Raw genomic sequence first — 23686 nt, 5'->3', positions numbered from 1 at the left:
GTTGAATTTCGGTTAGTGAAAGTGCCCAGAGAGGTTCTTCACGTCCATTTCCTTTTGTTCCTCGGGAAAAAAAAGTGCTCGACCAGTATAGTGAATTCTGAGTGCAGTACGTTCTATAGTTATATCACATAATTATATAACGTGGGTGGCACTCCTCGCGCCATTTCTTAGAAATATAGAAAGCGCATATATATAGCTGCAGCTCGGACTGTCCTGCCGAGGAGTTGATGCTTTATTGTGACTTTCGGTGCTGTAGTATACCACAGCAAGAAACTGTCGACGTGGTACGTTGGGGCGCGCATCACCGCTACTGCAGTCCATTTGGGTTTTTCCTAGACACACGCGCTTCCAGAGGACTACCAATCACTCCACGGCGTTGGAAGGTCCGCGGCCAAGGAGGAAAAGCCGTCCGCCTTCCCCTTCGTTACTCAAGGAAAGACGCCGTGCGAAACTTGCTGGACGCGGCATGTGGCCACGCTTTCGTTGCTGTTCATGCCACCGCAGACGAATACGAAAGAAAGAAATGAAGAGGCAAAAAAGAAACAAAGAAGGGCTCCTTTGTGTACATATACGCTTCAATTGACGTAAGGCGTGCGCGCATTTTCGTTTATTATGTACTTTTACTCCTCTCTGTTTTCCCTCTCACATATTTCTTTTTTTTTCTGTTGTGATGTAACTTTCGGTAACCAGCCTTGTTCGAGTTGCAGAGATGGGTATTTTATTCGCATGTTTTCCTTTCATCATTGTGAGCAGCATCTTACGCGTCTAACGGTGGTAACCAAGGTTAGTTTAGTTAACTCTTTGTACGTTCTTTCTATGGAAACGCCTGCTCTACTAAGGTTAAAACGAATCGGAGAAAAAAATGCCTTCACGTCAGCCAATTTAACTGTACTCGGTGGTAATTCGCCCAAGAAGGGCTCCAATGGTTCTAGTCACGTACGCAGTGGTTTAGAAATTTTGACCGACAACTTCACGTCACACGAGATTTAAACTGATCCGTTCACCAGTTCATTGCATGGAATTTCATCCATTGCTCACAAAATTTTGCAGTTTTATTTTGGTTGCATCTGAACGCATGTCCTAAACGAGCATCCTAATTCCAGGTTGGCCTTCGCGCAAACTACTTCCACACTAATTTACGCAAAGAGGAGGTCAGTTTCACAGCATGAAGGCAAAACATTCGAATGAATACTTATATGTTCACGTTGGCGCCTGACAGCGTTGCTTACCGCTGCCGTGATAAAGAGCCTGCCAGCAGTATTTCTGGTGTTCTCAGTACTGAACGGTGAAACCGAGGAAAAACCATTGGCGTTTACCGAGAGACAAAACAAAATATTTCACCCACAACGGTGGCCTGATGGTGCTCGGCTGCAGGTCGCGGGATCAAACCCGGCCGCTGCAGCTGCACTTGAGATGGAGGCGAAAATGCTTGCGGCCGCATTTTTTATTATTTAAGCGTACTTAAAGACCGCCAGGTGGTCGACATCTCTGAAACCCCCCACTCTGGCGTGTCTCATAATCATATGTATAGCGGTTTTATGATGCCAAACTCCAACAATTATACTATTGAAATATAAGAAAGCATTAACACAGCGTGGCATCGAGCACGAATCGGACGCACACAGGTGTAAGAACGCTACAATGCATGTGCGCGCAACGCACATCCTACGCAGTGGAAGGGAGGAAGGAAGAAAAATAGGAGGAAAAGAACAGCAGGGAGGTTAACCAGCCTATAGGCAGCCGGTTTGTTACCCTGCGCATGGGAGGGGGATGGGGTAAATGAAGGTTAGAGAGCAGAGAAGGGAGAGTGATAAACACAGCACATTTGGCAGCACACGCGCGCACACTCAGTCATAGTTCAGTCTTGTCTTTCGCGGTGTGTGACATTGCTGTTACAGCCGCTTGTTCAAGTCCGCGTGGCGTAGGAATTTGAACAGAGCTTTTGTTACCTTCGCAACATTGACCTGGCTACAGGAGAAATGTCTATGGAGGCCCTCACGCCAGCGTCACGCGTGTGCCTTCAGTGGCAGGACCACATGGCGATGCCAACGGCGCAAGTGTGCCCGGGAAATTCACACATAGAAAACAAAACAAAAGGGCAATACAATCTATAAAGACCGACTTTTTCGTTCACGGTCATCACAACTTGCAGAAGCTGCGCTTGCAGAAGTGCCAATTTTGCTATCTGCAGAGTGGCCGTCGCTTATGTCTATAGGCTTCTGGCGTCCATAAGTAGCCGCGGCTATGACCCAGGTTCTTCTTAACAGCCAGAACTGAAATCCATTTTGGAGTATAAATACGTGCCGACCGTGCACGTAGCTCGCGTACTTCGTTTGGTGTTCGTACTACTTAGGCGAGAAGATGTGCCCGCGCGTGGGTTTACGCCCTTTATTATCGCGCTCAGCGCATCTCGAACTGTTGGCTCACTGAATTCCATTACTGCTCTATTGAACTAGCTTTTAACAATATATGTGGTATTCCGTTCGAAAAGCGTGATATGATTGTGAGGCACACCTTCGTAAAAGACTCCGAAAAATTTGACCACATGGTGCCCTGGCATTGCACCGCGCACGGGCCTCTAGCATTTCTCATCCATAGAAACTTGACAGCTGCGGCCATAATCGAACCGAGCACGTAACCACTTCACCTGAGAGGTGAACCCTAGGAAATAATTTTGCGTATAGGTCTGACGGCATAAAAGCGCGTCAGCATCGGGGTCCCCACGCTGTGCTGTTCAGCCATGTATATGCTGCACATGTAACCATGTAACGCGCTGCACATCGTTACCTTTCGTCTGCTTAGGTGGTTCTTTGAAGTGGCCTGTATGTACTGGTCTCGCAGATTCCACCCCCCTCCCCTTTTTTTTTAAAAATCACCTTTGTGGAAAGAACTGTATACAGAGCACAAGTTTTGAAGCAAAATAAAAATGCTTTCCACCATATATGGTTGTCTTCTCGTGAGTTTGAACGCCAGATGCACTTTCAATCGACCAGAGTAATGGGAGCTCCATCAGCCGGTGGGTCTATTTGAGCGAAAGCATGGACGATAGCGTCCCAGACCGCAAACCAGTGGCGCTTACTTGCTTCGGTGCTTGGGCCGCCTGTCCGTCAGCACGGCCAGCCACCGGTGAGCGACGCTTTGCGCGCAGCTTATCTGGGACAACTTGTTCCGAATCACTTTCTTCTTCTTCGTCGTCGCTCTGCGGCAGCTTCCTGCTACTCGCTGTATTGGGGCCCTTTTTCTTTCTCCGTTGCTAGACTGGCTCATGTGCTCTTGGCATTTGCTTTCCGGGCGCGCTCCGCTGCCCTCTTTCCTCCGGCGCACTGTTGGGAGTAAATGACCTGTAAGGAGAAGAAAAAACGATCAAACTCGCATCTCTGCAATGACCTGACGCTTTGGAATGCACGACGCGAGCGCACTGGCTGCTTGTGCCGACCTGTGCGAATATACGGCCAGCCCCTGCGCGTGACGGAAAGGCGCGATGCCACGTTGGCACCGGACACACCGACACGAGGGTAGTGCTACTGCACTGCGGCGATGGACGTCTTTCATTACTCCGTCGACATTGAATTGTAACTTTCTAGGCACTTAATTTTGTTAATTGTATGCACATTGGCGCCACTCCTCATGCCGCAAATAAAATCGCGATTACTCCCCGATTCTTGTAGCCTGTTATTCGCTTAGTGCTGGTGTCAGTAATGGGTTCGATTGCTGCCAACAGGCTTTGTTCCGAGGCCTAGGGTGTTCGTCTGGCTGATCAGAAAGGAATAAACCTGTCACTTGATATTATATAATATTAGATGCGAAGCATTCTTTGACTAGCCTGTGTAACGCTGTCCCTCCTTCCGCACCGCCCTCCCCTGGCCGCAGGTGTTGGGGCGGTGCCAAGTAGGTCACGCCTTCCCTCGAAGTGCGCGCGCATTGACGTCACACTCTCCCTAGTCTGTCGCCGCTCGCCGCATGTCATGTCACTCGCTTCATCCTCTCCACCATTCGCACGTTCGAGCGCACATTGAGCGATGAGTCTTTCTGCGATCAATCTTACAGAAAACCTAACCCGCCTCCCGTGCCTTTTCATTTCAAACAAACTTTCACTCGAGTAAACACTACACCGAGTTACCCTTCAAACCGTTCTTCCAACGCTAGCGTCGACGCTCGTTTCAACCGAGTCAACGCCATGCGCACCGCTGCTGCTTCGCATTCCATCAGGATTCCCTTCAACGCGATAGCGTTCGAGAGCTCGTGTCGCAGAAATTCCGTCGTGGGCGTCGGCACGGCTGGTTGTGAGCGAAAACTCGCCTGTAAGCCAAAAATTGAGATAGAAGCAAATAAAACAAAGAACGAAATTTCAGGTACCATTGAGGATCGATCCCGGGCCGTTCGCGTGGCAAGCAGGTGTCTTACCACAAAGCCCCGATGTTACTTGACGCTGATTCGGGAAAAACACTACATAAATGCCATGTAGCAGAAGAAGTCTCCTTATCGTAATTTGCTCGATAGGTGTCAAGACGAAAACTATAGCCCATTCGCCGATTTGTTGGCGCATTTGGGAGGCCATCAAACTACGTTGAAAGAGGCCGGTATAGTGCAGCCATCGCCGCTAAAAACACACACAAACTTTCAAACAGCCATTTGTGAGGCATTGTGAGACTCTTCATAGCCTCCGAGATGTCGAGCGCGTGGCGTGTATCTTGGAGGCCATGCGACTCTTGCTTCAAATAAAAAACCTATATCATTCGCGCGCGCTCGCTGGTACAATCTACTGTGTGCGCGCGTACGTACGCGCGCGCGCGCGCGCGCGCGCGCGCGTGTGTGTGTGTGTGTGTGTGTGTAACAAAAGATATTGATAAACATGCTCTTAGCGGTGGAAGGGCGAACTAGGGGCCGGATTTCGCTATCCCGTTCAACTCTTAAAGGCAAGGCTTAAAGGCGAACTCCGGTAAATTTTCCGAGGTCGATGAATCTCAGTGAAATTCGCAGGGTACGTTCCTTGGCACATTTTTGCCATTTATGCCAAATTACAGGCTTTAGAGATGCGCTGATTGTTTGCAAATAAATTTTAAAGATTGCCTCGGAAAGCTCACCTCGCTTGCCAGAATTTTTGGCAACACTGTCTGTGTGACGTCCTGTTTGGCATATCAATGGAAGTGACGCAGCCGATGGCATCCATACTTTGGCCCCTACAGCGTTTATTGTGCTGGCCACAAGGCGACAGCGGCGGTGTTTGGCACGAGTATATCACGGGAAAGCTTTCTTCCTTCTTCTGTGGTGTTCAGCCAGTGCTTCCGTGGTCTGGCTTTCACAGCTTTCATACTTCACGCCAGCGGAACCAGTATACGGCCTCCGGTTCTTGCCAAATAGTACGCCATATGCAGACAGGGCGCCCATTTCGGTTTCGGGTTTGCCCGTTTTTGCTTATTAAAAATTATTTTCGAATTTACTGACCATTTCAGCTATTCGGCTCGTGACAAGAGTGTCTCAGGAACATAGAAACACCATTATCTTGACATGGTCAAAAATCACCGGAGTTGGCCTTTGAGGGTCCCCCATTTTTTTTAGATGTGAAGCAGCTCTTTGACTAGCCGTGTAACGCTGTTACTACGTCCACACCACGCCCGCCTGGCCGCAAGCGTTGGGACGGTGCCAAGTAGGTCACGCCTTCCCTCGCAGTGCGCGTGCGTGACGTCACTCTCTCCCTAATCTGTCGCCGCTCGCCGCGTGTGACACTCGCAAACACTGCCCCTCCCCTGCCCCTCTCTCGCGTCGCAAGGCTGTTTGCTAGTTAAAAACTGACTGCTCGCTCTGCACAACTTTCATTGATCACCCCGTATATGTAGGCAGTAGATCGCGCGTTTTGAATTTAGCGAAGTGTGTCTTAGCCTTCGCTTGATGAGTGCCACCTTCAACGTCGCCGCCATAGCATTGCAAGCGTTAGCGCCCGCCACTTCGCATCTACACATGGTTCCCTTTAGCGGGACATGGTCTTTTTTGCCAATGAACTCGCTACTATCAACACTCCGTGGCAAATGGAACCAGTCGCGTTACATGGATATGGCAGCAAGGTTCGTTTTATTTAAGTGAGTATTATAGTAATATCTCACATTTAGTTTGGAAATGTGCGAACTAAGGACTTTTATAAACGCGTAGCCGATAACTTTCCGAGTTTATCATGTGTATAAGTCTTAACTTTCGCTGTAGCTACAAGTTTCTTCGAAGAGACAGTGTTGATCATAGTGGACTTCCGATTGACGCCACTTTATGCTGCCGGTTTAATATTTATTATCAGGTAGGGAAAACCGACAAGTAACAACGATGTGCATACAGGTAATAAGAATTACATCATTGTACTCACAGAATTAAATTTTTACGCCAAGTGCATTAAAAAAATGTCAAATATATTAGCCTATAGTTTGGGCATGAAGCGTGCATACATGCGCTACATACATGTGCTGCATCGATGCGCTGCATTACACTGCATAAATGTGCTAAATATGCGGTCAACATAACTCTGCAATCTTTCAATGACAGTTCCGGTAAAACTGAGCTGACAGTCGGCTTTTGTTGTTAAATACGAATCACTTGCCCTTCTCCCCCTGAAGTATGATGTACGCATTTGTACGTTTGTACTTTTGTGTATACATTTGCAATAGTATACCCGAAATATTGTAACTGAGAAGTGCTATTAATTGCAAGTACAGATGACAGCTTGTCGCTTGCCTGACACTTCCGCGTATTGTGTGTACATGCAGAGAATCATTACCTAAAAAAACCTCTTTAGAATCAAGGAGCTGTGAAACAGCGGCGTTGGGGCCTGCTTCCTGTCATTATATGGATGTATAGCTTCTGTGGGCATATAGCGTAGATTTCGGGAGTGCGCCTTCCGCACAGTTCTAGATAAGGTCTTATTAGAAACCACTTCGAGCTGAATCATGTTGGTTTGCAGCTCTGGTTTTAAAAAGCAATAACACTAAATAATATAAAACAGCACGCTAGATGCATTGGCAAGACTCGATGTAGTGTACATTGAATGGTAAGGTCTCGAATTCGTCTAGACTTGAAAAAGGATTGGCACAAACTGATAAGCAAGAGGCCAATAATGAGCTAGCGTTGAGGTGGGAAGCACAGGATTTCAGTTTCGCTTCAGATTATAATGGCGACTCTAAGGTAGGAAACCGACGTAACGTTGACACAATGAACGATAATCTGACAAGTATCATAAGGACTGCAATGGAAGTCGAGGTACAGACGTTAGACAGGACCCTGGCCAGTTATCACAATAGACGAGAAAACTCCTAAAAGACGTCAGACCGTAAAAGCCTTTAATGCAACACACAACACACAAAATAGGGCTGGCGGAGCTTTCGAAGTTAATCAATAGGATTAAGGCAGCCGACATAAGATGGTATAACGTGGAGAGAATTGAGCTTGCTGTAAAGAGTGGAAGAAGCCCAAAAGTTGCGAAGGCAACACTGTACATAAGTGAAAATCTGATGTATATGTATTATGAGATAAGGAAGGCAAGGTCACAACCATTAAAGATAGAGTAGTTGAGGTAGCGGAGGAGCTCTACAGAGATCTGTATAGCAGCCGTGACAACCAGGGTGATATCTTCATGCCGGTATCACACGGGCACTTTTAATCGCGATCAGGGCGATCCGGATCGGTTTTCTTGATTGCGATCAACTTTGTGACCGCTGCTACACTGCCCAAGCTAATCCGATTGAAGCTTGGGTCAGAAGAAATGCACCAGGAGGTACTTGCGTGCCGTAAAACATGTCACTGACAAAACTCGGCGTATGATATTTATGCGGAGCCCTTTATCAGCAATGTTATTTGAGCAATAACCGTTCGAACTTCAAAAACTTTGCGTGCCACTAAAGAGTTATTTCATTAATCCATCACTCGATAAAGTTTTCCTTGCACTTACTTGTATTGCTGAGTGAAATTCTCAACCTCCAATATTATTTCTGATGGCCCCCGCTCGTATCCGTCCAGTCGCAGCAAAGCATCAATCTCGTTGTACGCGCCAGAGTTTCACTTCTGGCGCCTCAAGTCTTCCAGTCGCTCCTGCCAGCGGTCGATTTGACCACGAAGTGCGCTTACGTTGCGACGTAGTCGAAAGGTTTGCGGCACTCACACTCCGTTTGCTTCGAGGTTCTCCAACAGCTCCGACAGTGCGAGAGTGGAACTGAGCGCGGAATGTAATGGTCGATTGCTTGTCGTCTGCTTGTCCCATAACTACATGCGATTGATACGAATCTTAGAATATGCAATATTTCAGATATTGTTCTAATTAAAACAGTTTAGAATTTGCTTTTTATAAGCTTGTGGCTGTTTTAAAGTTTTTTTTATTGAACTATGCTCGAGCTTCTTGTTTGTTTTGCTTTCAACAAGCTCGGCCAGGGGGTGCAGACGACACGAAATCGCGATCTCTCAGCCAGATCGCGATGTGCGTATGGCGATAGTCTTGATCCCGATCGCGCCTGATCGCGATTAAAAGTGACCGTGCTGCAGCACCTAATCCGGATCGTGGTTAATCCGGATCGACACTGATCGTGATCAAAAGTACCCATGTGACACCGGTATAAGAAACCGCAATAGCCTAGAAGAACGATACCAGCAGTAACGACAAGGTAAGTAAAGAAAGCCCCACAGAAAATGCAAAGTAGCAAAGCCGCTGGTGAGACTAAGGTAACATCAAACCTGTTGAAAGATGGTTAATGGATTGTGTTAGAAAAACTGGGCACCTTGCATACGAAGTGCCGCTTACGGGAAGGATACCAAAATCTTGGAAGAATGTCAACATGATCTTAATCCATGGAAAGCGGAGAAGACAAGGACTTCAAAAATCACAGTGGCTGATCAGCTTACTATCTGTTGTCTACTGGCTTTCACAAAAATAATAGCTAATAGAATTAAAACAACATCAGCGTTTATTCAACTATAGGACCATGCAGAATTTTATAAGCTTACTCAACAATATGCCATATTTATACTATTAGTCAGGTGATAGACTAATGCGCGGATTACAACCAACCTATATATACATAGCCTTCACAGATTACGCGAATCCATTTGATTCGGTTGATATATCAGCACTCATGCAAGCACTGTGGGATCAGGGCATTGACGAAGCCCATGTATACAGACTAGAAGACATCCACAGCGAATCCGCAGCCACCATAGTCCAAAATAAAGAAAGCTACAGAATCCTATAGCGAAGAGTTTAAGGCGAGGAGACACGATCTCTCTCAAGCTATTCACTGCGTGTTTACAGGCGGTTTTCAGGGCTCTAGATTGGGAACAGCTAGGGATACGAATTAATGGAAACTATCTTAGTAACCTGCGATTAGCTGATGACATTGCCTTGATCAGTAAATAAGGGGAAGGATTACAGCTCATGATTACTGAACTGGACACGGAAAGCAGAAGGGTAGGTCTGAAAATTAATTTGAATAAAACTATTGCAGTGCACAACAGTCTCGGCAGAAAACAGCGCTATGCGATAGGCGGCGAAATGTTGGAAGTTGTAAAGGAATGTGCTTACTCGGGACAGGTAGAAACCGTGAAGCCGGACCATGACAGTGAAATAACAAGAATAATAAGGGTGGAATGGAGCACATTCGGCAAGCATTCTCAAATCATTAATGGTAGTCTACCGCTGTCCCCCAAGAAGAAGGTATATAAGAGCTGCATCTTACCGATGCTTACCCACTGAGCAGAAAGCTAGAGGCTTACAAAGAGAGTTCAACTTGAATTAAGGATGATGTACCAGTCTTTGAAACGCAAATACTTGTGAACAGCTTTTAGACATTCACAAAATTTTATTGAATGATATGAGACTGTACTACTGGGGAGGCCGCTATTCAAAATTGTATCGACGCATAAAGTGGTGCGTTTATTGTACGAACTGTATTTGTATGCACTGTCACTTGTACAATAGGCGTATGTATGACTGTCTCATTGTATTTTGCGTAAAATGGCGAGCTGTACCTCTGCATTCATTCATGCTCTTGTTAAACATTTTATCTTTCTTTGTACAAGACGGCAAAGTCCTCTGAAGCTGGTTCTGCATTTTTGTCTCTATTTCAGCAAAAAGATATATATATATATATATATATATATATATATATATATATATATATATATATATATATATATATATATATATATATATATATATGATCAGAGTTCAGAGTATATATGTTCAGAGATGTTCAGAGTATATATGAATCCGACAGTGTCAAGTTGCTGCTGGAGATGTGTCCTCGGCAAAGAGCGTCTTTAGGATTCACGGGAGCTTGCGCGATTGTCGTTGTCAGAATGTTTCTGACAGATGCATCAGCTATAGGAAAACCGCCTCGTGAAGTGCATACGTTTTCGTACGGTAAGCAAGCACACCACACAAAGAATAAGAACAAAAAAACGTGTTTTTGTGGATCTTACAGGTCTTTGGCTCGAATAATGGAAGAAAAAGCTGCAGCGGTGTATCAACTGACGCACGACTGGGCTCTGGGGATATATATATATATATATATATATATATATATATATATATATATATATATATATATATATATATATATGATCAGAGTTCAGAGTATATATGTTCAGAGATGTTCAGAGTATATATGAATCCGACAGTGTCAAGTTGCTGCTGGAGATGTGTCCTCGGCAAAGAGCGTCTTTAGGATTCACGGGAGCTTGCGCGATTGTCGTTGTCAGAATGTTTCTGACAGATGCATCAGCTATAGGAAAACCGCCTCGTGAAGTGCATACGTTTTCGTACGGTAAGCAAGCACACCACACAAAGAATAAGAACAAAAAAACGTGTTTTTGTGGATCTTACAGGTCTTTGGCTCGAATAATGGAAGAAAAAGCTGCAGCGGTGTATCAACTGACGCACGACTGGGCTCTGGGGATATATATATATATATATATATATATATATATATATATATATATATATATATATATATATATATATATATATATATATATATATATATATATATAGAGAGAGAGAGAGAGAGAGAGAGAGAGAGGGGTCAGTCTTCAATATAAACGTCGACGAACAAGCAGTTATTTAGAAGCATGCACTCTTTACCTATTTTCTCGTGGCAACCATTGTCGCAAGACAATAGCCTATTGTATTATTTCTGTGTGTATATCGAGAGAAGGATAATTTTATATCTGACAGTGTTTCACTCTAGACCTTACAAAAATAGGACGAACAGCTTGGCTGGACTTTCCCATGCTTTACGCACACAAATACAGGGTAATAGTTAACAGGAACAGCACAAAGAACGATAGACAGCTGGGCTATAGTAGGTTAGGATTCATCGTTAGCGAACTTAAGGCGGGGAAACGCAGACACAAGACAAGAACGCAACACACATGCTGACTATAAACAAAGTGCCCACTGTGGTGGAAAGTAGGCAAAACTTATCCGACCATGCCCACATGTGGAAGCGCCACCTTTAATTTTGGCATACATGGGTTTCTACGCCTGACATAGCAACTTAAACATTTTATTTATTTTTTATCTAAGTTGATCGAGCTTGCCCCACGCATGTGCTTCTACTGCTATAGATATGCCAGGCCTCAGCAGCTAGACTCGTATCTTCACTCTTGCGCCTTATAACTAGAAACCGGAACTTATGGTACGAAAAATGAATGGTTTAGACGCCTATAATAGGCCCTAAAACTGTCATTTAGGCATAAATAGGCGTTAAAAGCTTTTCTTTAGGCATATATACTTCAGTATTGTACTCAGGACAATTATTCAACTGTAAAAAACACAGCAGGCAAATTCTGTGCTTTAGGAAAGCTACTAAATTTATATTTTTTATGAAAAGGAATAGCAAAAAGCCCAATCATTTGAACAGATTTAGGTGAAATCTGAGGTAATTTGACATTATGGGAAAGGCTGTGAAAACAATGACAAATCAGCATCACCTTAAGGTTTTTTTTCGGGCTTGAATTGTGCTTCTTTTAGTCAGTATTTGCTTTAATTGCATCCTAAATATTTGAATCAGCAGTGCTAGAAACTTCAGACACTTGCTTTAGCACATAAATAGTGGGATTATTTCTAAGACAGATTTCAACTTTGACAGAACGCTGTGAGCGACCAATCTATTGGGGACGAGGCAAATCTTTCCTGCGTGTCCGAAAAAAAAAAATCTGGGTATCCATAAGCTTCGCGTTCAACGCGATAGCGATATTCTGTCCCTGGTGGGTACTTCAACCACTTAGTACATGATTTTTATTGTATAATGTTACTCGAGAAGCTTAAATTGTGGATTGCTATACAGTGTAAGCAATAAAGTTCAAAGTGGCTTGTGGCAGTGAAGCTTTCGCATATGACTGTATTCTGTGTAATGGGTGGATGCGAGTTCTGTGCACGTGAGTTCACAGATGCAGATATAAAAATAACAAAAGTAATCTGTGTGCCCGTGGAACGACCAGAAAATACATGTTATTCGCGCAGATTCAGTGGTTATTTGACTAAATTAGCAGTTGCGTTACCAATTTTCGGAGCCTTATGCCTATGCGTGCTTCAGAGTGGACATCAAACTCAAAATATTGTTGACATTTTTAATGTCTTCTTCCCCGCTTTCCACACAGACTGTTTCTCTATCGACGGAGTAGCGCTGTGATCCACTGGTCCATAGACTAACAAGGACGCTTTATGGCTTCTTTTTATTCCGCATTGCTAGGTAGACTTCCGACAGCTTCTGTTATGAAGAACATAAATGCCAACAAAACTTACGTGTAGGCTGTAGGCGGCAGCGCTAGCCTAGCTTAGTCTGATTAGAGTACGTTGTAGCTACATGTACTCTAGCCTCCGAAACGCAACCGCCATGTTGCATTACTCTCGAACCAAGCAATGAAAATCTTTTAGGGGGGCCCGCTAGCGCCATAGATGCCAGTTTTGGTTTGCCTCGCTGGGGTACAAGTCCCGCTCATGTAAAGGCGCGTTCAAAGTGCGACATTATCGGAGCTTGGGCAAACGTCACATGCGTCGGAGCGCATTGGCCGAGTCTGATCATACGTTCGTTGTGGCAGTGCGTCGACTTATGATCTGTTGTCGCCAACATGGCACAGTGTATGCGCGCGTCGACCCTACGCCAAACCATAATCGCACCTTACCAGGAGCTAAAAACATGAAAAAAAAACTAGCATGCTAGGCACGTGTTGTTAATATGGCCACATTAATTGCTTCTTGTTTTTCGCCATACGAACAGCTCATTTAAGTAAAAAAGCTTACTGGACGAACGCGGAAAGGCATTTCTAGGCACTGAAAAGCTGATATAGGCACCAACCTCAAAATAGGCACTTATAGGCCCAATAAATGTATGATTAAATGTTTCTCATCCCTTAGTTTGTGTTTATATGTTAAATAGGCTCGAAACGGACTCCAGGAAAAAAATAGGCATTTTGCCTAAAGTTCCTGTCTTTACTTATAAGACTCTGCATTCACCATATTTTGGCGCGCATGCATTAACACACTACACACTGTAATGAATTATTCATGGTGAGCCTCCGGTTAACGGCCTCTTCATGCGCCTCTCATATGAACACAGCCGTCATCTGTTCTCCGAAGAAGCGGTCGCGGGTGAAAGGAGGGAACCCTTATATACCACACAAGTACGGGAGCATGCCATTTCACTTGTTTTTTTTTTTTAAAAAAAGAACTGTCAGTCCACTTTTTATCTGTTATCCACTACTCTCTCTGCTCGTCGACGCATATCTTACTCTCCGGCAGCGCACATGTCATTGACAGTCGTAAAAACAACATTAACGTCGCATCTACTTAATACTTTCTCTACCTTATGTGATAAGAAATCGATGTAAGGATTAGCTTCAATTCGCTTCTTCTCCAGTCATTTTCGGACCTGACAAAATTTACTAAGAGTTAAGCATAGTCAATTTCTTAGTCTACAAAAAACTGCTGATTTTCCGCCGTCTACAGGAGAGAACCAGCAGCTAGTAAACAGCATCACCGGGTTTGCAAAAACGACGTCAGGCAGAATGAAAAGAAAATGAGTACCAAATAATTTCACTCTAAGGAGCCCCTCTTCAGCGGTGGCCTCATCTGCGAGGCTGGTGTTCAAGACGAGAAAGCGTCGCGGCTTGCACCACAGCGCACTTACCGCGTACTATGGCGGGGCATAGAAGACGACGCCAGCCTGAAGCAATGTATTTATGAAAAAATAGCAATTTACATAACGTGACTGAAATGGGTCCCAAAAATTTCACCTCAGCTCTTGGTTTGCCAGAGCACTACCGACCGTGACCGCCCTCGATATTCGGAAGGGGGAGGCCGTTTGCAGCGCTCCCCTGCCCCGCCGGTAGATACGCCTGTTATATATAGGTCCTAGCGAGGGTCCTTTACACGAACACTATTGTGTAAACACGTGAGCACATTATTATTATTTTTTCATTTTAAAAAGTATAGCGCAAGAAAACAATGACACGAGAAGGAACAAGAAAACCAGACGAGTGCCAAGTTAAAACTCGCTTGTACGCTTATATTGTTCTGAATAAGATTGGCTGAAACAGTTTGGTTTCAAGCCATGGCTTCAAGCCAATTTGCAGACCAATATGACCAGTAAAGCGAAGAAGTGGGCTTTGCGGTCCTCCTGTACATGGATCTGATCAGCTTCGTTACGCTTTCACTTAGACGCGAGGCGTATAGAAGGCTATAGACATAATAAAATATATTCTTTCGGACGTGTTTTATTGTGCGATTGAGGCATTAAAACAGCGTTGTTTAAATTAAATTGCCTTGTTTAAGCCCTTTAGTAAAAAAAAAAAAACTCATTGAGCAATCTCGGATTTGTAATCAATTCTGCCGATATTACAATTCTGCTGGTTCTTGAGCTCTAATAAGGATTGTGTATTTAAAATCGAATACGACACGGTCAGGCGTCTTCACACAAAGTGAAAAGTAATGGGTGATTCCACGAGAGATCGACACGGGTCCAAAAGTTAATATTTTAGATTTCATTGAGTATTTTATATTTCGTGCACCTCTCACCAGGTAGCCCGAAAGTCAACTTCGTTTTATTAGTAACGGCATAACTTACGAGAAAAAAAATATCAGACTTCACCAACACGGAGGCACCAATTTCGTCACCTGTCATTTTCGAAAACTGCAGATGCTATAAAAATACAAATATTTTTGTTTCAAGGAAGATATTTTTTACCTGAAATGCATGTCTAATGAAGAATGAATTCATACGGTTTCATAAGGTTGTACGAATTCATAAGTTTGTAGACCTTAAGAAAATAGCTTTTAAAAATGTCTAATTTTGCGACGGTTTAAAATAAGTTACATATTCCCCATTTCTTTTCTCCGAAAGTAATGCAAGCAGCGTTTTCAAACTTGACACGTTTTAAGAATATAGTGTGTTAATTAGGTATATCAATTATTGCTGCCGTAGGGCAAATGTAAATTTTTATATATATCCTCAAAGTTCTCATATTGGCAAAAGTGTACTCCACTGAAATTTGAATAATAAAAAAAACCCCATCTTCGATTTTTCCAAAAATCTCGTAAATATCGTAAAATCGCTAAAATCTCGCACTGTTGATACTTGTGTGCAAGTATCCACAGTGCGAATGCAAAACTGAAATATAGTACGTTAAAATGAATGTCACAATGTTTTTGTCGATAAAATTACGGGAGGCGTAATCTTTGTCCCTACTTTGAACCATATGATCTAAAGCATTGCCTCCGAGATGTGGTGCACAGCAATTAATCTGTAGAGCAGATAAGGGATGACAACTTGCCCTAAAGCGTGTTGTTCAGTCTAATGCGGTAGTCTTCGTGCCCCAAGTGATAAAAATTTGTTATGAATCCTTTATGAACTCATTCAACATTCAATTCTCTTACCCAACGAGTTGCAAACACATGGCCATCACAGCAGCTCCATCTGTGTGTCTGTAATGGAGAGGAACCACATATTAGAAGTCTCAGTGCTCTACGTATAAGAGTGAATTCAGATGCTGTAGAATATAGTGTTCAAAATAGTTACTCCTATCTGCTAAAACAGCCTTTCTTCACCAAATGCGGTCACGTTTACACGCGTTTGAAGCTCATTGCGACTTTTCCGTTCCGATTTCTAGATTTCTCAACTTATCAGCGCATTCTAGAAAAGCTCTGATTTGTACCACGAATATTGTCGCTAAAAACAAAATAATGCAACATGTTTTTCTATATTACTGTATGATGGCCTTCGGTTGTCTATTTACGAGTTTTTAGGAAAAATCGAAGATGGGGTTTTTGTATTATTCAAATTTCAGTGGAGTACACTTTTGCCAATATGAGAACTTTGAAGCAATATATAAAGATTTACATTTGCCTTACGGTAGCAATAATTTATGTACCTAATGAACATACTATATACTTAAAACGTGTCAAGTTTGAAAACGCTGCTTGCATTACTTTCGGAGAAAAAAAAGGGGAATACGTAACTTATTTTAAGCTGTCGCAAAACTAGACATCTTTAAAAGCTATTTTCTTAAGGTCTACAAACTTGAAACCGTATGAATTCATTCTTCATTAGACAAGCATTTCAGGTAAAAAATATCTTCCTTGAAACAAAAATATTTGTATTTTTATAGCATCTGCAGTTTTCGAAAATGACAGGTGACGAAATTGGTGCCACCGTGTTGGTGAAGTTTGATATTTTTTTTCTCGTAAGTTATGCCGTTAATCATAAAACGAAGTTGACTTTCGGGCTACCTAGTGAGAGGTTCACGAAATATAAAATACTCAATGAAATCTAAAATATCAACTTTTGGACCCGTGTCGATCTCTCGTGGAATCATCATTTGTGAACTCCTATACCGTTACAAAGTTGGGATGTTAAGCCTGTGTATATTGCACCTTCCGCAACCAGTGACCGGCACCGCCACCTCATAAGCTTTTACTATTTTCCTAAAATGAGCTTTTTTGGACTACGGAAGCAGCAGCGACGAAATGGGACGTGCTTGCTTTCTCGAGCGAACCTGCAGGGGCCGACGACAAAACGATAGGACGACACATATCGAAGAGCTGGAGGCCAAATTGCTGCAGGCCCGTGTGTTCAGATTTGGGTGTACGTTAAAGAACTCCCCAGGTGGTCCAAATTTCAGGAGCCCTCCACTACGGCGTCTCTCATAATCATATGATGGTTTTGGAATGTTAAAACCCCACATATCAATCCTTACCACTGTCCCCTTGGCGGCTGAGAACTTCTTCCCAAGTGATACGGGTGAAGAAACGTAATAGTGCATTAAAGTGTCGAGCGCGAACAATGATTATCTAAGGAACTGAAATGATTTGACAGCTTCATCAAATTAAGCAAGTATGCCGCAGTTATGGTTCTCGGATGCCTACATGAAGGTCACATGTTTTATTCTGAGGCCACAGCGGTTGCGTCCGATGGTGGCGATACTCTAGAAGCTCTCGTACGGAGCAATATCAGTGCTTGTTAAAAAAAACAACAGATAGTCAAAATTTCTGAAACTTTTCGTTGCAGCGTGCCTCCCAATCAGATGGTCATTTTGGCACGTAAAAGTCCGGATATTATGTATATCCAATTGAAGCGCTTACTCTACACAGTGTTTTTACAATATTTATGGAGAGTAATCTCATACGAATTCATACGAGAGCTGCATCAATGGCTGTTGAGCCAGCATTGGACTGATGTCATGGATTTGGGAAACTCTTCAAATGGGCTTTGGACTAGGCAAAGTTACCGTTTTCAACAAAATATTGTTTTAGGCGCGACAATTCATTCGCAGTGTTTGCGCGTGTACGCGGAGCCTTGGTTTTTTCGTTTAGAAAAGAAGAAGTATTCCAAAATTTGATACAGTAAACGAAAGGGTATGCCGTAAACAAAACCACAAGAACGTCACAGGCCGCAATCGCAAATATAAGACAAATCCTCCTATTATACGCATACCTTTGTAATGGCGTTTGAATGCTCGCAGCACCAGATCGAGCCCCCTCAGATGAAATAAGCATGCAGATTTTATGCTAAGAGAGCATCTCAGGAAGACTATGTAGCCATTTTATAATTTTTGTAAAGGTTATCTGCATTTCTCATTCACCATTAGTTCGCATGGAGCCTCGAGTCTCTTTCCAGGGCAACGAATGAATATAATCAAACGAGAAGAGTTTCTGTATTCGATTTGCAAAATATACTAGAATTATTTGTACAAGCTTGCTTACATTCACGTTTGGCTCAGCGCTTTCGATAATGAGGGACCCATGGATAGAACTCGGTAAAATTAACGGGAGTTCCTTTCAACTTTTTTTCTTCGCTTGTGAACTCTCTTCGCTTGTGTAACTTTTTTTCGCTGTCTAACGTTTTCTTTACCGTGCTCCAGCTCACTTCGCCGATTGGCTGCACATGGTGATAAATTACGCATACTGCGTTGTAGCCCGGAAGCTTTCTATCAAGACGGTGTGTTGTGTTGTGATGAAACGTTCTTGTCGCCAACGTTTGAGCTTACGCGCGAATTTCACCGAAAGACATGTCACAAAAGCTGTAGGTTGGACGCATTGGTGATGACACATCTGTCCGTATAGACGGAAACAGCACGCTAATAACATCGGTGCATGTGAGAGCTGCTTTCTGTGGCAACCTAGGAAGATAGCGCAAGTGGATTGCATGTCACATCCTCCCTTTTCAGTTGTATTCTCTGCAGACATCGCCAACCACTTATACTGTGTCAAAGAAACGTCCAGTGTAGATACATGGAGTGTCATAATTGGGCTGTACCCATGCACAGAGACGACCAACAAGATAAGCCGTCAGTTGCACACGTGTAGTAGTGCCAGCGGAATGGAGGCGCGAATGGAGACGTACGCGATTGCTCGATCTTGTCTTCGTTTGAATCGGGCAGCCTTAACCCTGATTTCGGCGCTTTCCGGACGCCAAAATTAAAACATCCAACAAAACTGCCCTCGCTCCTCCTTCCCCGTCCGCGCCTCCGGTGATCTCGTCCCAGCCTTCCCCATTCCTACTACAAATAGCGTCGAACGAAACGGCCCTATAACAAGATTGCTCGAGCGGAAAATAAACTCGGTCGCCGTGACCGAGTTGCCCGATGCGGCCGTGGGTGGCTGCTCACAAAGAGGACGTTTGAACGCCATCGATCAGGCGAAGACGGACTATGGCGGGAGATTGTCAAGGGCTGAGCGTGGGCGAACATATGGGAATAGTCGACCTCCACCTGCTGTGGCGACTCTACATGTTAGGTTCAGGTCGTGTAGAAAACGAAGGTGTGACTAGCGAGGGCCACAGACGGTCGAGCTGATCGACTTGCGAATGACAAGGATCGTACAGCCGCGATTGACTGAGCTGGCCTTCTGTCAGAGCCGGGGTCGGAACGAAAAGGAGAGATTCCGGAAGAGCCCGTGAAGCTGCGTTCGGAGGAAAGGGCACTTCCTCGAGATAGGAAGTGCCGCCTTGCAGAGGTGGCCTCCGGGCGCAGAACTGGCGGCCACGAGTAATAAAGAGTGGGTCTACGCTGCAGTTTCATGCACTTGGCGAAGTGGTGGCTTACGGAGGCAATTACGCGTCCAACGCCAGAAGCGTTCCACCTTGCCAAGTCGTCTTTCTAAATATGGGCCTCCGAGCGACCTCGGTGGCCTTTAATCATGATGGCCAGTACACGACTTTCATGAGTTATCATAGCTCATCCGCATTGACTTCTTCAACATCTTGCTTCGACAACGTGCTTTAAACGTCCGCCTTGAATGTTGACGATAATGTCTTCAGGGAATCATTAGAGTTAGCGCAGTGAAATTTGTAGGAGTCGACTGTCACTGTCAAGCTGGCACGACGACTCAAATGTCAAGAGTGATACGCGGAACGAGATGCATGTATAGTATATAACTAGGTCGGTTATCAGAAAATTAATAAACGTCGATCAATCTATATGCAAAACTTGATAGAATTTTCAACAGGGCGTCTTTCTAGATATGCCGCGAAGTTGATAGAAGGAAGATACGTATGTCACTGGCGTTATGGGCGTGCTGATGAAAATATTAATGTTTCTGGTGCCTTGGCAGCACGCATCAGGATATAATTTTACTTTAATTGTATGGAGGTTACCAATATTAATAATATTATGTTGAATTTTACGTTCCAAAACCACGATATGACTATGAGAGACGCCATAGTGGAGGGCTCCGGAAATTTTGACTAGCTGTTGTTCTTTCACGTGCACGGGCATCACACAAGGACCTCTACCGTTTTGCCTGCATCAAAACGCGACCACCGCTGCCGGAGTCGAACCCGACCTTCGGGTCAGCAGCGGAGCACCATAGTCACTGATCCACCGCTGTGGACGAGGTTTCCGATGCTTCCACGTATGGTAAAAGATTTAGCTGTTCAATTAAATACCCGTGTAATTTAAGCAAAGCGTGTTACAGAAATCTCAAGGTTCGGGGTGCATGGGGGTCACCGAAGGAAATTTTGTAAATGTCGGAGCTTGTAAGGCGCTCCATGAAAAAGCACCCGGTTGGTTTAACCAGACAGTTCAACGTAAGGATTTGAAATCGCGCATGATTGCAAGATACCTCTGCGCGCAGCACTCATTGTAGCACTTATCTGTTTGATTTGTTAACTTCAGAGCTAAAATTTGTAACGAGCCGCACGTCAAACTTCGCTGATTTAGGCGCAGTAATTGAGATGATCCGCTGGGGGTGAGAGCGAGAGTCACTGTTGTGAAGCTCCACTTAAATGGTGAAGCCTTTTTTCGTGAGGAACGACATACGATGTCGAAACCTTCTTGTTTTATGACGAGCTTATGTGGAACTTGTGTTGGGATTGGACAGATTCGTAAAAGCCTGTTGGTTTTATTTCGCATATAGTTATTTGCATACTTAACTTCACCCGGACGCCTCACTCAGAGTGAATGGGCTGTGCCTCCAAGAATGCGCGATTACTGCCGCGTATTTATTTAGGCGTGTCAGCCTAGTGCGGCTCGGAACAGGAAGTTGACCGCTGTCCGACGCACGCTCAGTGCTGGAATAATGATCCGGTGAAAGAAAGGAGAACGTACACACCCGAGACGATAAAGGTGTCAGTATGGCTCACGTGAAACCGGAGTGAAAGAAAGCGGAACACTACCAGCAGCCTAACGCCTAAAGCAAATCAAAAGGGGAGCAAACTGTAACAGGACCTGCCGAGCCGAACCATTGGAGACACTGCGCTACAGGCACGATGAAACTTGTTACCTTTTTTTTTCAAAAGCGGTGTTAGACACGTTCGTACGAGAAAATACGGCATGGTGTTACCGTAACTTGCTAAAACGCCCTTCTGATACAATTCCCGGTCGAAGTTGTGGGGAAGATGGAATCTTGAAGCGATGAGAAACCCTCGGAACATGGGTTGTCGCTGGTGGCAACGTTCCGACTAACGTGCTCGTATTCGTCAATTAAGCCTGCACCGGGTTCTTCAAGTTGCAACTCTTCTTCAAGTTGCAGCTCCAAAAAAGGGAAGTCGGCTTGTCTAAACGCTGGATACAGCTAAAATCCGTATTTCGAGGATTCCTCATGGTGCCGATCCTGGTGGCTTCAGACAATCCGGGTTCGAGACATATCGTTAGCGAAGACAGCTGGCCAACGGCGAAGACTATGTGCGAATGAAAAGGTTTGGGAATTGGGTGCCTGCGTTTCGTAGAGGCAAAAATTGAATGTGTTCGCTTGATAGTTTGGAAAGCTACGTTTACCTTTGTCTCACTAATGGTTGCTCAAAAAACACTTGAAGACTACGTCGTTGCAGTTGTGTTAGTGGCAAAGACAACATTCATTTGAGACAGGCCACGGTAGCAGCTACTCCTCCCGGGACGTGTGCTGTTGCTGTGTGCAAAGTCGAAGTTTCGATTGCCCTCCACAGCCGCACTTTGAGTTGACACTTTCGTTACCACGCCCATTAAAATTGATCACAGGTGATCAACGCTTTTCGATTGTCGATTTCGACATGTTCAATTTGTTTGTCGAGCACCCAGCACATTCTGGTAGTTAGTACAACCGCTCACATTTCAGAATCATTTTCATTTTGAGTTTGCTCGTTTGGGCTACATAGTGATTTTTGACAGTTGTTTGCACGAACCAATGTGTGTATAATATTGGAAAAGTGCACTAGGCTGGCAAACTTGACAGAAGTACATGCTCCTCGTGATTATGCTACAGTAACATCGAAGTTCTATAATAAAATTAACGTTTGCAAGTCAAATATCGAATTTAAGTGTTAGCTTGGCAATTTGGCAGTGTGGAGTAGTGATAATTGCCAGATTTTATACCAGCTATTCAATAGAGAGTGGTTGCTAGGATTCAGGGAAAATTAATTCTACAAAAAAATATTCTGAAGGTCTGCTGCACGTTGAAAGTGTCAAGGTGTCCTTTTCAACCAGTTTGGAGCAGTTTTTGTTTTGCTTCTATTGTTATATCAGACACAGGGTCGTATCTGGTGTCCACTAGTTCTCCTATGGTGTAAATGGCACGCGCGCATGCGTGCGGCCCAGCACTGCAAAGCACATGGCCTGCTTGAAATTGTCTTGCAATCTCACCTGAATTGAGTGAAGATGAGCTTAGAGTTCGACGATAACAGCACTTCAGCTTCAAGTTTTATGGCGGCTTCGTTTGGCGGCAGCCTGAGACATGGGTTTGTTCTGTTTACGGCTTCAAGTTGTCTTCTCCCCCACAAGTGCGTAGCTGCCGACCTCTGCGCACAACCTTAAAGTCAATCTGGTTAGTTTTGAGGTCCACACTTCGCTAGGGAGCGGTGCGCTGGCGCCGGCTGCAGAGCTTCTCCTAACGACAACAAGGCCACCGGAGCACATCCTGGCCCAGACTGCGGAGCAGTACGAAACGTTCTACAACTGCGTACGATATTGTTCTTTTTTTAATGCGATGTGCAAAATACTAAAAAATATGCTTGCACGCATATTCGTACGGAGGCATTTGAATGCATATGCCTATGCGGAGTGAGCTGGCTCATGGAAAGAGGAGACGCTAGATTGAATAGTGAAGTTCATTGGACACTTTATTTATAAAGCGATTATTCACAACACAGACATCTGTCTATATTTGAAGACCTGGAAGTTCCTATCGCCAAAAAAGCAAGAAAAATAACTGTGGAAAGTGAACGAGTTCACTTGTTTCTAACAAAAAAACAAGCAATGCTTCACCAGTTGGCACAAGCAACAAAGCAGCACATTGGTTCTGACTACTCTCTCCATTTGAATTGAAACGTTTTGTACAACATTTATTAGTTTTATACTGGTCCTGAGTCAGTTATCCTCAAATTGTATATTCAGAGTTTTCTTTGTTTTTTGAATATTTTTGCATTTATAGTGTTTTTTATGATACTGTTTACCAGCTGGCAACCAAAAATTGCAAACTCTTCACATTTTCATTTCATGCAAAGTGTTTTGGTTTGTTTATAAGATATATTTTGTAGAACAAGCATTTAAATGTGCAAACTGATATGCCACATTTTGTGCTTTAGCTGTTTTAAAACTGGAAAAAAACCAGCTTTCCGAGACATGTGAAAAATAACCATTTTCGTATTGTAACGAAACAGTTAAATCGAAATGCGAAAAAAAAGGGCAGGAAATGGTCCCGTATAATTACATTTAGGTCCACGTTAAGGAACTCACATCGTCAAAATTGTTT

The 23686-nt window shown here is 44.0% G+C and overlaps 1 protein-coding gene and 1 long non-coding RNA gene across 2 annotated transcripts in view; one reads left to right on the top strand and one right to left on the bottom strand.

Moving 5' to 3' along the window:
* The window catches only part of CDase (neutral ceramidase), a 147569-nt gene that overhangs the window by 24812 nt on the left and 99071 nt on the right, over positions 1 to 23686 (top strand). The window lies entirely within an intron of this gene.
* Positions 192 to 23005, bottom strand: LOC119187675 (uncharacterized). The gene is made up of 3 exons (XR_005111885.2): positions 22579 to 23005; positions 15902 to 15949; positions 192 to 3341 (listed from the first exon to the last, which is right to left on the bottom strand). It is a non-coding gene; the product is annotated as an uncharacterized LOC119187675 (long non-coding RNA).

Source organism: Rhipicephalus microplus, chromosome X (assembly GCF_043290135.1).
Source record: "Rhipicephalus microplus isolate Deutch F79 chromosome X, USDA_Rmic, whole genome shotgun sequence".
NCBI lineage: Eukaryota > Metazoa > Arthropoda > Arachnida > Ixodida > Ixodidae > Rhipicephalus > Rhipicephalus microplus.
The sequence above is the reverse complement of the archived record's forward strand: the minus strand, read 5'-3'. Positions and strand labels throughout refer to the sequence as shown.